The sequence below is a fragment of the Malaclemys terrapin genome, chromosome 2 (genome assembly GCF_027887155.1).
Source record: "Malaclemys terrapin pileata isolate rMalTer1 chromosome 2, rMalTer1.hap1, whole genome shotgun sequence".
NCBI lineage: Eukaryota > Metazoa > Chordata > Testudines > Emydidae > Malaclemys > Malaclemys terrapin.
Genome location: NC_071506.1, coordinates 285,229,863 through 285,241,882, shown reverse-complemented (window position 1 = coordinate 285,241,882; position 12,020 = coordinate 285,229,863). Strand labels below are relative to the sequence as shown.

Below are 12,020 nucleotides of genomic sequence, written 5' to 3'. Positions count from 1 at the left end.
CCCACATGCGAACTGCGAGTGCCATCAAGCACCCCCAACCTAAGGGGGAGCGTGAAACTGGAGGGGCCTGGTGTAATTCTCACCAAGGAGTGGGAGGGATGCGGGGGCATCCATGGGAACGGGGGTAGGTTCGAACTTCCCCGGGTCACTGGCTAAAGTGACCCTGCTCAGTTCGGTCTCGAAGGGGGAGAGATGTGACGAACTGGGCCTGTTCTCACTGTGGTCTGTGAATGCTGACAGGGGAGTGTGCTGGGATAGTCTGCATTGTAGGATGGGATCTGCCCGAGGGCGCATACCTGAGTGTGTAACATGAGAACCCAGGAAGGGGTTGAAGGCGAGGCGACTCCTTAGCCCGGGAAACTGAACAAAGGCTGTGGGAGGGGTCGCTGAAAGGGGAGGGCTGGAGGCAGGCTGGAGGGAGGCTGGAGAGATGGCTGGGAGGCAGAGATGGCTCTGACCCCCCCAAAGGGGGGTGGGCTGGCATGCCCTGGGACCCCAAGCTGGACCTAACTGTGGCACAAACCTAGTATCTGTTCTTATCAGTTTAATATCTGATATGTTCTCGATGTGAGAACTTTATATTAAATGTGTTGAAAAAGTGGTATCATCAAAAGGGTTGCGAATCCAGTCGTTATCGCCTGATATAGCTGGAAAGTAATCCCTGAAAGTTGTGCAAAGTCCTTTTAGGTGTGCAGTTATATTGGTTTTAGTGCACTGATCCAACTGAAGTTTATGTTCTGCCAGGAAGTCATGAAGGTTACTGAAACACTCAGTTTGATTGTTTTCCAAACAACTTTCCCAGAACTGCAACTTCTTTATGATGGATTCAGCTCGGTCTTGCACGCTGAAAACTGTTATATTGAGACCTTGAAGAGAGAAATTTAGGTCATTAATTCTTGAGAAAATATCTGCTAAATAAGCTAGGCTCTGGAGCCAGACATTATTTTCCATACAGCTGGCAAGGTGGAAAGGGTGGCTGTTGAAAAAAACTAGGATTTCCGTTCTAAGCTCAAACAAGCGCACCAGGATTTTGCCCCGTGTGAGCCATCTAACTTCAGTATGGGTCAACAGACAATCGTGTATACTACCCATTTCTTCACAAAGTACGTGAAATATTCTGGGATTTGTTGGCCATGATTTTATGAAATTGACCATTTTCACTGCATTGTCCAGCACTTCCTTTAGTCCCTCAGGCATGCGTTTTGTTGCGAGGGCTTGTCTATGGATGCTGCAATGAGTCCAAGAGACTTTTGATGAGCTACAAATCCAGTATACTTCCCCGTCATTGATGTGGCCCCATCAGTGCAAATGCCTAGGCAATGAGACCAATCGATTTCCTTTTCTTGAAAACATGCATTAGTCAGATTGAAGATATCTTCTCCAGTTGTACGTTCTTCCAATGGTCAGCAAAACATCAAGTCTTCTTCAATCAGACCTTCATTCACATAACATACAAACAGTAGCAAAATAGCTAGATTAGCTACATCACTTGATTCATCCAACTGTATAGCATAATATGGACTATTTTTCACTCTCTGTACAATTATGGTCTCTATGTTATTTGACATGTCATTAATTCTCGTGACAACGTATTATTGGACAAAGGTACCATGTCAATCCTTTTTGCAGCCTTTTCTCCGAGCATGCAATGAACTACGTCTTTTATACGTGGACCAATCAAGCTCTCTGCTATGGTATGGGCTTCTGATGCTTTTGCTACTCGGTAGCTCACGCGGTATGATGCTTCAAGTGCATTTTCATTATCAGTACTTGCTTTGGACATAAAACTGGTAATGTCACTTTTCCTCTCAGCTAATTTTCTCTTGAAAAAATCAACAGGCTTGTCAAGTTGTGCAGGATGCCTAGTTTCTAAATGGCGCCGAAGTAGAGAAGGTTTGAGGCTGCTGTCTGCTAGAACATCACCACAAATCACACACAGTGGTTTTGGACATTCTTGATCACCAATGCATGTAAGGCCATATTTTATATAATCATCATCATATTTTCTTTTCTTTGTACGTGACTTTCCAGGACCATCATGATCATTAGACGTAGATGTTCCACAGTGTGGACTTGAGGAAACACTAGCTGATTCTTGCGTCTTTACACTTTCCTTTTTCAGCCACTTATCCACTGAACGTGTGTACAAAAGTTCTAATAAAAACAACACAGAGAGACTGCTAACAACCAACAAACTAGAAACTGAGAAGATTCACTCAAGTCTCACTGAAGCAAAACAGCACTCCAGAGAGAGTGACAATTACAAAGGCACCTTAACACTGCTACACGGGCTACGACGTGCTTCCGGCTGGTTTGGCTCCCAAACAGCTTTTCTTCCGCCACGAGGTCTGTCCCTAGGAGGGTGTCCTGCGAAGGACAAATTAGCTTGGACCACCCCCCACGTACAGCATGGCCCCTGCTAACTCTGCCCTCCATGCCAACTTCCCCTGTCTGACAAAGACAGGGGTCCGAGCTGCCACCTGCAGGTCTGGGGGTCTCACTGCCACCCTGTCCACCACAGGGCTCAGGCTACTGGCCCCGCGCCAGGGCCTGGGCTGCCGGATCCACACTCCCTGGGGCTCCTGCTGCAGGTTCAGGATCCTGACACAAGGAAGAAAGGAGAGCAGCAGAATACGGACCCTGGACTTCAGAAAAGCAGACTTTGACTCCCTCAGGGAACAGATGGGCAGGATCCCCTGGGAGAATAACATGAAGGGCAAAGGGGTCCAGGAGAGCTGGCTGTATTTTAAAGAATCCTTATTGAGGTTGCAGGAACAAACCATCCCGATGTGTAGAAAGAATAGTAAATATGGCAGGCGACCAGCTTGGCTAAACAGTGTAATCCTTGCTGATCTTAAACGCAAAAAAGAAGCTTACAAGAAGTGGAAGATTGGACAAATGACCAGGGAGGAGTATAAAAATATTGCTCAGGCATGCAGGAGTGAAATCAGGAAGGCCAAATCACACTTGGAGTTGCAGCTAGCAAGAGATGTTAAGAGTAACAAGAAGGGTTTCTTCAGGTATGTTAGCAACAAGAAGAAAGTCAAGGAAAGTCTGGGCCCCTTACTCAATGAGGAAGGCAACCTAGTGACCGAGGATGTGGAAAAAGCTAATGTACTCAATGCTTTTTTTGCCTCTGTCTTCACAAACAAGGTCAGCTCCCAGACTGCTGGACTGGGCAGTACAGCATGGGGAGGAGGTGACCAGCCCTCTGTGGAGAAAGAAGTGGTTTGGGACTATTTAGAAAAACTGGACATGCACAAGTCCATGGGGCCGGATGCGCTGCATCCGAGGGTGCTAAAGGAGTTGGCGGATGAGATTGCAGAGCCCTTAGCCATTATTTTTGAAAATTCATGGTGATGGGGGGAGGTTCCGGATGACTGGAAAAAGGCTAATGTAGTGCCCATCTTTAAAAAAGGGAAGGAGGAGGATCCGGGGAACTACAGGCCAGTCAGCCTCACCTCAGTCCCTGGAAAAATCATGGAGCAGGTCCTCAAGGAATCAATTATGAAACATTTAGAGGAGAGGAAAGTGATCAGGAACAGTCAGCATGGATTCACCAAGGGGAAGTTGTGCCTGACTAACCTAATTGCCTTCTATGATGAGATAACTGGGTCTGTGGATGAGGGGAAAGCAGTGGATGTGTTATTCCTTGACTTTAGCAAAGCTTTTGATACAGTCTCCCACAGTATTCTTGCTGCCAAGTTAAAGAAGTATGGGCTGGATGAATGGACTGTAAGGTGGATAGAAAGCTGGCTAGATCGTCGGGCTCAACGGGTAGTGATCAATGGCTCCATGCCTAGTTGGCAGCCGGTTTCAAGCGGAGTGCCCCAAGGGTCGGTCCTGCGGGTGGTTTTGTTTAATATCTTTATTAATGATCTGGAGGATGGTGTGGACTGCACTCTCAGCAAGTTTGCAGATGACACTAAACTGGGAGGCGTGGTAGATACGCTGGGGCGTAGGGATCGGATACAGAGGGACCTAGACAAATTAGAGGATTGGGCCAAAAAAACCTGATGAGGTTCAACAAGGACAAGGGCAGAGTCCTGCACTTAGGACCGAAGAATCCTATGCACTGCTACAGACTAGGGACTGAATGGCTAGGCAGCAGTTCTGCAGAAAAGGACCTAGGGATCACAGTGGACGATAAACTGGATATGAGTCAACAGTGTGCTCTTGTTGCCAAGAAGGCTAATGGCATTTTGGACTGTATAAGTAGGGGCATTGCCAGCAGATCGAGGAACATGATCGTTCCCCTTTATTCAACATTGGTTAGGCCTCATCTGGAGTACTGTGTCCAGTTTTGGGCCCCACACTACAAGCAGGATGTGGAAAAATTGGAAAGAGTCCAGCGGAGGGCAACAAAAATGATTAGGGGGTTGGAGCACATGACTTATGAGGAGAGGCTGAGGGAACTGGGATTGTTTAGTCTCCAGAAGAGATTAATGAGGGGGGATTTGATAGCAGCTTTCAACTATCTGAAGGAGGGTTCCAAAGAGGATGGAGCTCGGCTGTTCTCAGTGGTGGTAGATGACAGAACAAGGAGTAATGGTCTCAAGTTGCAGTTGGGGAGGTTTAGGTTGGATATTAGGAAACACTATTTCACTAGGAGGGTGGTGAAGCACTGGAATGGGTTCCCTAGGGAGGTGGTGGAATCTCCTTCCTTGGAGGTTTTTAAGGTCAGGCTTGACAAAGCCCTGGCTGGGATGATTTAGTTGGGGATTGGTCCTGCTTTGAGCAGGGGGTTGGACTAGATACCTCCTGAGGTCCCTTCCAACCCTGATATTCTATGGACCCCATTGACCGCCCCAGTCAACTGAGCTCCACTGAGCTTGTGCTGCAGGTCCCGCTGACCGCTGGGGCTCGGGCTGCTGGCCCCAACTGCCCGGCTCCCCTCTCCCTGGGGTTTGGGCTTCCGACTCCCCCGCTGACGGGGGCAGGGCTCGGGCTGCCAGCCCCAGCTGCAGGGCCCTGCTCTCCCTGGGGCACGGGCTGTCTGCCCTGCAACAGGGTCCCACCTGCTGCCTCCAATGCCGGGGTCCTCTGGCCGCCATTAATGAATTTTTTCTTGCAAACCCCCTGTAATGTTCTGCGAACCCACAGGGGTTCGCGAACCCCAGTTTGGGAACCACTGGTCTAGATTGTGCAATATAACAGAGTCTTGAATGACAGACACAGATTTATTCTGATCAGTGGGGTTTCAGGGATCTACCTGTGAGGCTGTGAGGTTTTAGCTTTGTACTTGGAAGAATTAATGACTCAATTTAAACCCTGTAAAATCCCCTGATACCACAATGATGCGCACTGTAAAATGGAGAAATTATTTGACTGAAAAAAATCAGTGCCCGTCAAGCGGTGGGGTCTCACACCAGCTCAGGATGGATTGACGCCACACCAGAGTCTGTTTCAGGCCCTTGCCACAGGGCACCATTTATTGATTAAACAGAAACTTAGGCAAAATGTCAAGAGGAAGTAGTTCCTCTGCCCATTTCCCTCACCTCTCTGAGCCCTTCCGGGTCCTTGCCCTGACCCAGGGACTCCTGTAGGAACTTGACTACTCCCTGCAATTCTCTAGCCCAGCTGACCTTGCTGGCCAGGACTAGATCCACAAAGGGACTTAAGTGCCACTGAGATCCTCAAAACACCTGCTCCACTCCCCCTCAACCTGCCGGCGGCTATGTTTCTGCCAGGAGGTGAGCGCAAAACTGCCTATGTTCTGATGCCCTGGAGCTGCTCAGCACCATACCTCACTCCTAAATCCTGGGGCAATTCTTAAGGGAGGTGTTGTTCCCCGGCTCCTCCCTGCAGGGCCCAAATGGGTAGGTGTTCTTAGAGGGCCTATCGAATTGGGCCTTTTGCAGAAGACAGCCGGGGAAGACCCGACTGGCGTGTGTGTCTGTTTCTCTATCCCAGAGTACCCAATAGCTCAGTGCTTAGGGCACTCACCTGGGAAGTGGCAGACTTGTTTGCAGATCATGGCTCTGCCTGATTTGGAGCAGCGACATGAAGTCAGATCTCCCACCTCCCGGCTGAGTACCCTAATTCTGGGGTGGGACTCCCTCAGTCCCTCCTCCTAAGCTGTTCCAACGTGTGTAATACTGAAGTATTTATGCCTGGGGGAATTCTGCGCCAAACAATTAAAAAATCTGCGCACTGTATTATAAAATTCTGCATATTTTATTTGTCAAAATAATGCACTATAATCACTCTGGTTTCAATTATTTTGGTAATTTACTTAAACTACAGTAAAATGGATGGAGAATGGGAGTGGGGAGCTTTTGAAAAAATCCCCAAACCCCCTTGCCTGACAGTAATGTAACTAAGTTTGACCCTTTATTTCTAGTTATTAGTCAACAAATATATGCATCCATATGCTCAGTGTTACATCATAGGCAACTGAAGAGCAAGTGAGGGCTGGGGAATCAAACTCGCAGTGTATATTGGCTACTGAACATATCCAGAAAGGTCAGCAGCAAACAGTTCATGGAGCACATTCTGAGAGGAAAGTTTTTCAGTCCAAAAATTTAGATCAGTTTTAATCACTAAAGCACCATAAGCATTTCTAAGGCCACACTGTCCTTTACACCACTCTGGCACTGTAAAGGAACCTTAAAACATTTACACCTTCTTTATGCTCCTGGGGGAATTCACAAAAAGAATGGGAACAATTCACTAAGCAGGCAGGCAGCTACATTCTGCTCTGCCTCAGGGGACAGAGCCTGCCCCATGCCTACCTCCTCAGAAACACCCTGAAGCCCTGCCCCTCCATGCCAAGCAAGCTGCAACAGTGAGGGAGAGAGTCTCTCTCTCTCATGACTGCCCTGCCCCTCCCCCTGGTAGTGATTTATGTTTCTACCGGCTGCTTCGGGCACCCAAGCCAACCTGCCTGTGCCGCTCTTGCAGCTTCCCTTTGCTTTCCCGTCAGAAGTCATTTTTCTGCGGGGAAGCAAAGAAATCTGCAGGGGACATGAATTCAGTGCATGTGCAGTGACGCAGAATTCCCCCAGGAGAATACAATATTAACTGGAACGGGCTGGACTCTGGGTTTCCCAGGTGAGTGCCCTGATCTCCAGGCTGTACAATCACTCTCACACTCTGGCCTATTGATGGTTTAAGTATTTATACACAGTAGAGCTGTGACGGGTTGGATCACAGAAACCCCCTGGGAGCTGCCACCTGATGTGACAAAACTATCTCTGCTCCTGTTTTCCCTGCCAGCTAAGGACCCCAGCACCCTGTCTTGCTGAGCCAGACACTCCCGTCTGCTCCAACAAAGACCCAGGGTCTGAATTACTTGCCCCAAAGCTGTAGGTTTACGTGAAAACAGCTCACAGAAGTGTGCTTGTCTTTAACACTCAGATGCCCAACTCCCAATGGGGTCTAAACTCAAATAAATCCGTTTTACCCTGTATAAAGCTTATGCAGGGTAAACTCATACATTGTTTGCCCTCTATAACACTGATAGAGAGATATGCACAGTTGTTTGCTCCCCCAGGTATTAATTAATAAGTAACAAGTGATTTTATTAAATACAGAAAGTAGGATTTAAGTGGTTCCAAGTAGTAACAGACAGAACAAAGTAAGTCACCAAGCAAAATAAAATAAAATGCAAAAATCTATGTCTAATCAAACTGAATACAGATAATCTCACCCTTAGAGATGCTTCAGTAATTTTTTTCCTCAGACTGGACCCCTTCCAGGCCTGGGCACAATTCTTTCCCCTGGTACAGCTCTTGTTGCAGCTCAGGTGATAGCTAGGGGATTCTTCATGATGGCTTCTCTCCCCCCTTTGTTCTGTTCCACCCCTTTATATATCTTTTGCATAAGACAGGAATCCTTTGTCTCTCTCTGGGTTTCCACCCCCCCTCACTGGAAAAGCACCAGGTTAAAGATGGATTCCAGTTGATGTGACATGATCACATGTCACTGTAAGACCCCAAGCCTTCATTCCTCCCAGCCTGACTGACAGAAAGGCTTGCTTGCAAACAGAGCCCCAGTCAATTGTCCTGGTTGATGGGAGCTATTAAGATTCTAAACCACCATTAATAGCCCACTCTTTGCATAATTACAATAGGCCCTCAGAGTTATATTTCATATTTCTAGTTTCAGATACAAGAGTGGTACATTTATAGAAATAGGATGATCACACTCATAGATTATAAGCTTTGTAATGATACCTTACAAGAGATCTTTTGCATATTCCAGTTACATTTTATTCACTCATTACCATATTTTTATAAAACCATATAGACTGCACAACGTCACAAGAACAACTTCAGTGAGAGAGACCCATCCCGGAATACCCTACAGCTGCCACCACCACTTCCTCCTCCTGGTTTCTTCTTGAGAAAGGGCTGACCTGGCCTTGGCACCTAACTGCAGCAGCAGGCTCACAGCTGAGACTCCCTGAGTGGAGATAAAATCCCTTTTCCTACCGGGGAAGGGATTGTGCCAGCCCTTTCCAAGACATAGCACGTGCTCCCCCCACTCCTTTAGCTAGTGCATGGTGGGGACAGAGCCGAGAGCCCTGGGAATCTTGGGAGGGAGGGAAAAGGTGACAAAGCTCCTATGTCCCCGCACTCGTCTCTTGGAGGGTGGGTTGTCTGATCTCCCCTGTAGTAAGGGCAGAGATGGACAGAAGTCTGACCAGAGGCAGAGTTAACCTTTTGGCCAACCTACAGAAATATTTATCTGTGCAGGGTGATTGATACAGACCGTGACACATTACAGGCAAAGCTGACAGCTACGCGTATAGTTCAGGTGGCCAAACGCCCTCCTTTAAAAGAGCCTGTTTTCTGCGTATGGAGTAGACATTGTATCTGAGTGTGTCGTATGCACAACTGACCTATGAGCAGCTTCTCCATTGCTGCCTACCTCCTTCCTCTTCTGGCTTCATTTTCTAATCCGGCCTCCTCCTGGAAAGCAGGGTTTCTTCAGACGCAGCCGATGGCATCTGTCTTCAGGGCTCAGACGTGCCCCGGAATCCTTCCCGGGGATTCCTGTGAAGCTCCACAGAAGCTGCTGTCATGGCTCAGCAAGGAATTGCTTATGACTTATGAGGAGAGGCTGAGGGAACTGGGATTGTTTAGTCTGCAGAAGAGAAGAATGGGGGGGGGGATTTGATAGCAGCCTTCAACTACCTGAAGGGGGGTTCCAAAGAGGATGGAGCTCGGCTGTTCTCAGTGGTGGCAGATGACAGAACAAGGAGCAATGGTCTCAAGTTGCAGTGAGGGAGGTCTAGGTTGGATATTAGGAAAAACTATTTCACTAGGAGGGTGGTGAAACACTGGAATGGGTTGCCTAGGGAGGTGGTGGAATCTCCTTCCTTAGAGGTTTTTAAGGCCTGGCTTGACAAAGCCCTGGCTGGGATGATTTAGTTGGTGTTGGTCCTGCTTTGAGCAGGGGGTTGGACTAGATGACCTCCTGAGGTCCCTTCCAACCCTGATATTCTATGATTGCAGACCTGTGCGGGTTCCTTCAATGCAGGACCTAAGGGGCAGGGGACAGTTGGCAACATTTGGGGGGGGGGGAGCAAGGCAGTTATTTCAGTTACAGGGTTGCAGCTTGGTCCCTTGTGCTGGGTCATTGTAAGATGTAGGAAAGGTGTGAAATACACAAGAAACAGCCCTCGCTGGATTTAAATCTAACATTCTTCGTATAGTGCATCAAAGTACCATAGGTGCAGGTTACTCCTTGTGAACAGCTTCTCATAGGCCACCTAAGACTATAAGTGTTGGCATTGAAATGCTCCTTAGGAGTTGTTCTACAACGTGAGTGTTTATGTAAATACTTCGCGAGTCTCTGATACACCTGGCCCTCCAGTACTGAGAGATGCTGACACCACAAGGAGCCGCAGGGGCAGAATGCCTAGCTGGAATCCTCTCTCAGCTTTTATTATTCAGGGTCCCAGACGCTCCCATGCTACGCCACCATCTCGACACGGGAGCGCACGCTGTGGGAAATGGAGCAGTGTATTCTAATATGTTCTAACTGGAGACCAAGCTCTGCCGTTACGCCAGGGTAAGCAGAGAAACCCCAATGATTTCAGTGAACTCAGTCCTGATATGCTGCTGCAATTGAGGGCGAAATTGTCCTTTAATATATCGACAACATAGTGCATTCGAGATAACTAATCAGAATACAGCAGTGTGAGTGGAGCTGTATCTCTCTGATTACCAACCTTATTCCAATCCCACTTCATTAAACCTGCTCTGACCCACGTCTGCCTCCTAATCGTTCTTGGGCCAAAGCCTACTCAGTGTAATCCTGATTAGCCTCGTCCTTCTCAGTGGGAGGGCTCACAAGGGCGAGGGCAGTGGGATTGGGAATCTTCTCTCGTATCTTGAGACCTCCTGGAATTTCTTATAGAAATCCAAGAGCTGGGTCAGCTCGGGCATGTGTGCATGTTTATGGAAAGGAGACTCAGGATAAGGTCCAGGCCTGGGACAGCCGGAGTGGCTCACAGGCTCAGCCCCATAGAGCTGGTGTCTCATTCAACGGTGCACGAAGGCCAGAATTTTCCAAACCTGTGCCAGTGAAATTGGGCAGCTCAGAGCCTCCCTGGTCACACAACGTTTTCAACAGTGTGTTAATCTCACTCAATACCCCAATGGACCCTGGGGGCTGGTGTTCCCAAGGGCTGCCCTGGGGCACAGCTTGATTGCTCTTGGAGGTCTGGTGAAAGCACTGGGAACTCCACACATGCACCAAAGAGCCTCTGAGCCAGGTGTGCTCACCGCCCCCTCTCCCAAATTCAGACAGGCCACATGTGGCGTCAACCCAGCTCTCCCCCTCCCCCGAGCTCTTCCCCCCCCCAGCTTCCACACAGGACAATGGTCAAGAGGAACAATTACTGATTAAAAAGTGGGGAGGAGAGGGTGAAAATGGGTGATCCCGTGGGGTTCCTACCCGCAGCAGTTGAGTCAGGTGGGTGCAGGTGTGTCCCCCCCCAGCAATACACATACACTGATCTGATATGTCCAGGGCCTGCTGAAGGAGAATCTCCAGGGGGCAGGGGAATGTGGAGGATAGAGGTGGGGGTGGGGTGGGGAATGTGGGGAGGGGGATGGGGCAGGAGGAGGGGTGGGGAATGTGGGGAGGGGGATGGGGCAGGAGGAGGGGTGGGGAATGTGGGGAGGGGAATGCGGCAGGGGAATGTGTAGGATAGAGGTGGGGGTGGGGAGTAGGATGGGGTGGGGATGGAGAATGTGGGGAGGGGGATGGGGCAGGGGAATGGGGAGGATAGAGGTGGGGGTGGGGGTGGGCAGGAGGAGGGGTGGGGATGGGGAGTAGGATGGGGTGGGGGTGGGGAATGTGGGGAGGGGGATGGGGAGGATAGAGGTGGGGGTGGGGGTGGGCAGGAGGAGGGGTGGGGATGGGGAGTAGGATGGGGTGGGGGTGGGGAATGTGGGGAGGGGGATGGGGAGGATAGAGGTGGGGGTGGGGGTGGGCAGGAGGAGGGGTGGGGATGGGGAATAGGATGGGGTGGGGGTGGGGAATGTGGGGAGGGGAATGCGGCAGGGGAATGTGTAGGATAGAGGTGGGGGTGGGGAGTAGGATGGGGTGGGGATGGAGAATGTGGGGAGGGGGATGGGGCAGGGGAATGGGGAGGATAGAGGTGGGGGTGGGGGTGGGCAGGAGGAGGGGTGGGGATGGGGAGTAGGATGGGGTGGGGGTGGGGAATGTGGGGAGGGGGATGGGGAGGATAGGGGTGGGGGTGGGCAGGAGGAGGGGTGGGGATGGGGAATAGGATGGGGTGGGGGTGGGGAATGTGGGGAGGGGGATGGGGAGGATAGAGGTGGGGGTGGGGAATGTGGGGAGGGGGATGGGGAGGATAGAGGTGGGGGTGGGGGTGGGCAGGAGGATGGGGTGGGGGTGGGGAATGTGGGGAGGGGGATGGGGAGGATAGAGGTGGGGGTGGGGGTGGACAGGAGGAGGGGGAGGGCTATGTGGGAGGGGGACCGCCAGGGGGCGCTGCCGGCGCTAGAAGACCCCCCCCCCCCCCCCCGTGCTCCCCCCGG

At 50.2% G+C, this 12,020-nt stretch overlaps 1 pseudogene; it reads left to right on the top strand.

Moving 5' to 3' along the window:
• The first annotated feature begins 524 nt into the window (after window positions 1-524).
• Window positions 525-575, top strand: LOC128833239 (U2 spliceosomal RNA; annotated as a pseudogene).
• The last annotated feature ends 11,445 nt before the right edge of the window (window positions 576-12,020 follow it).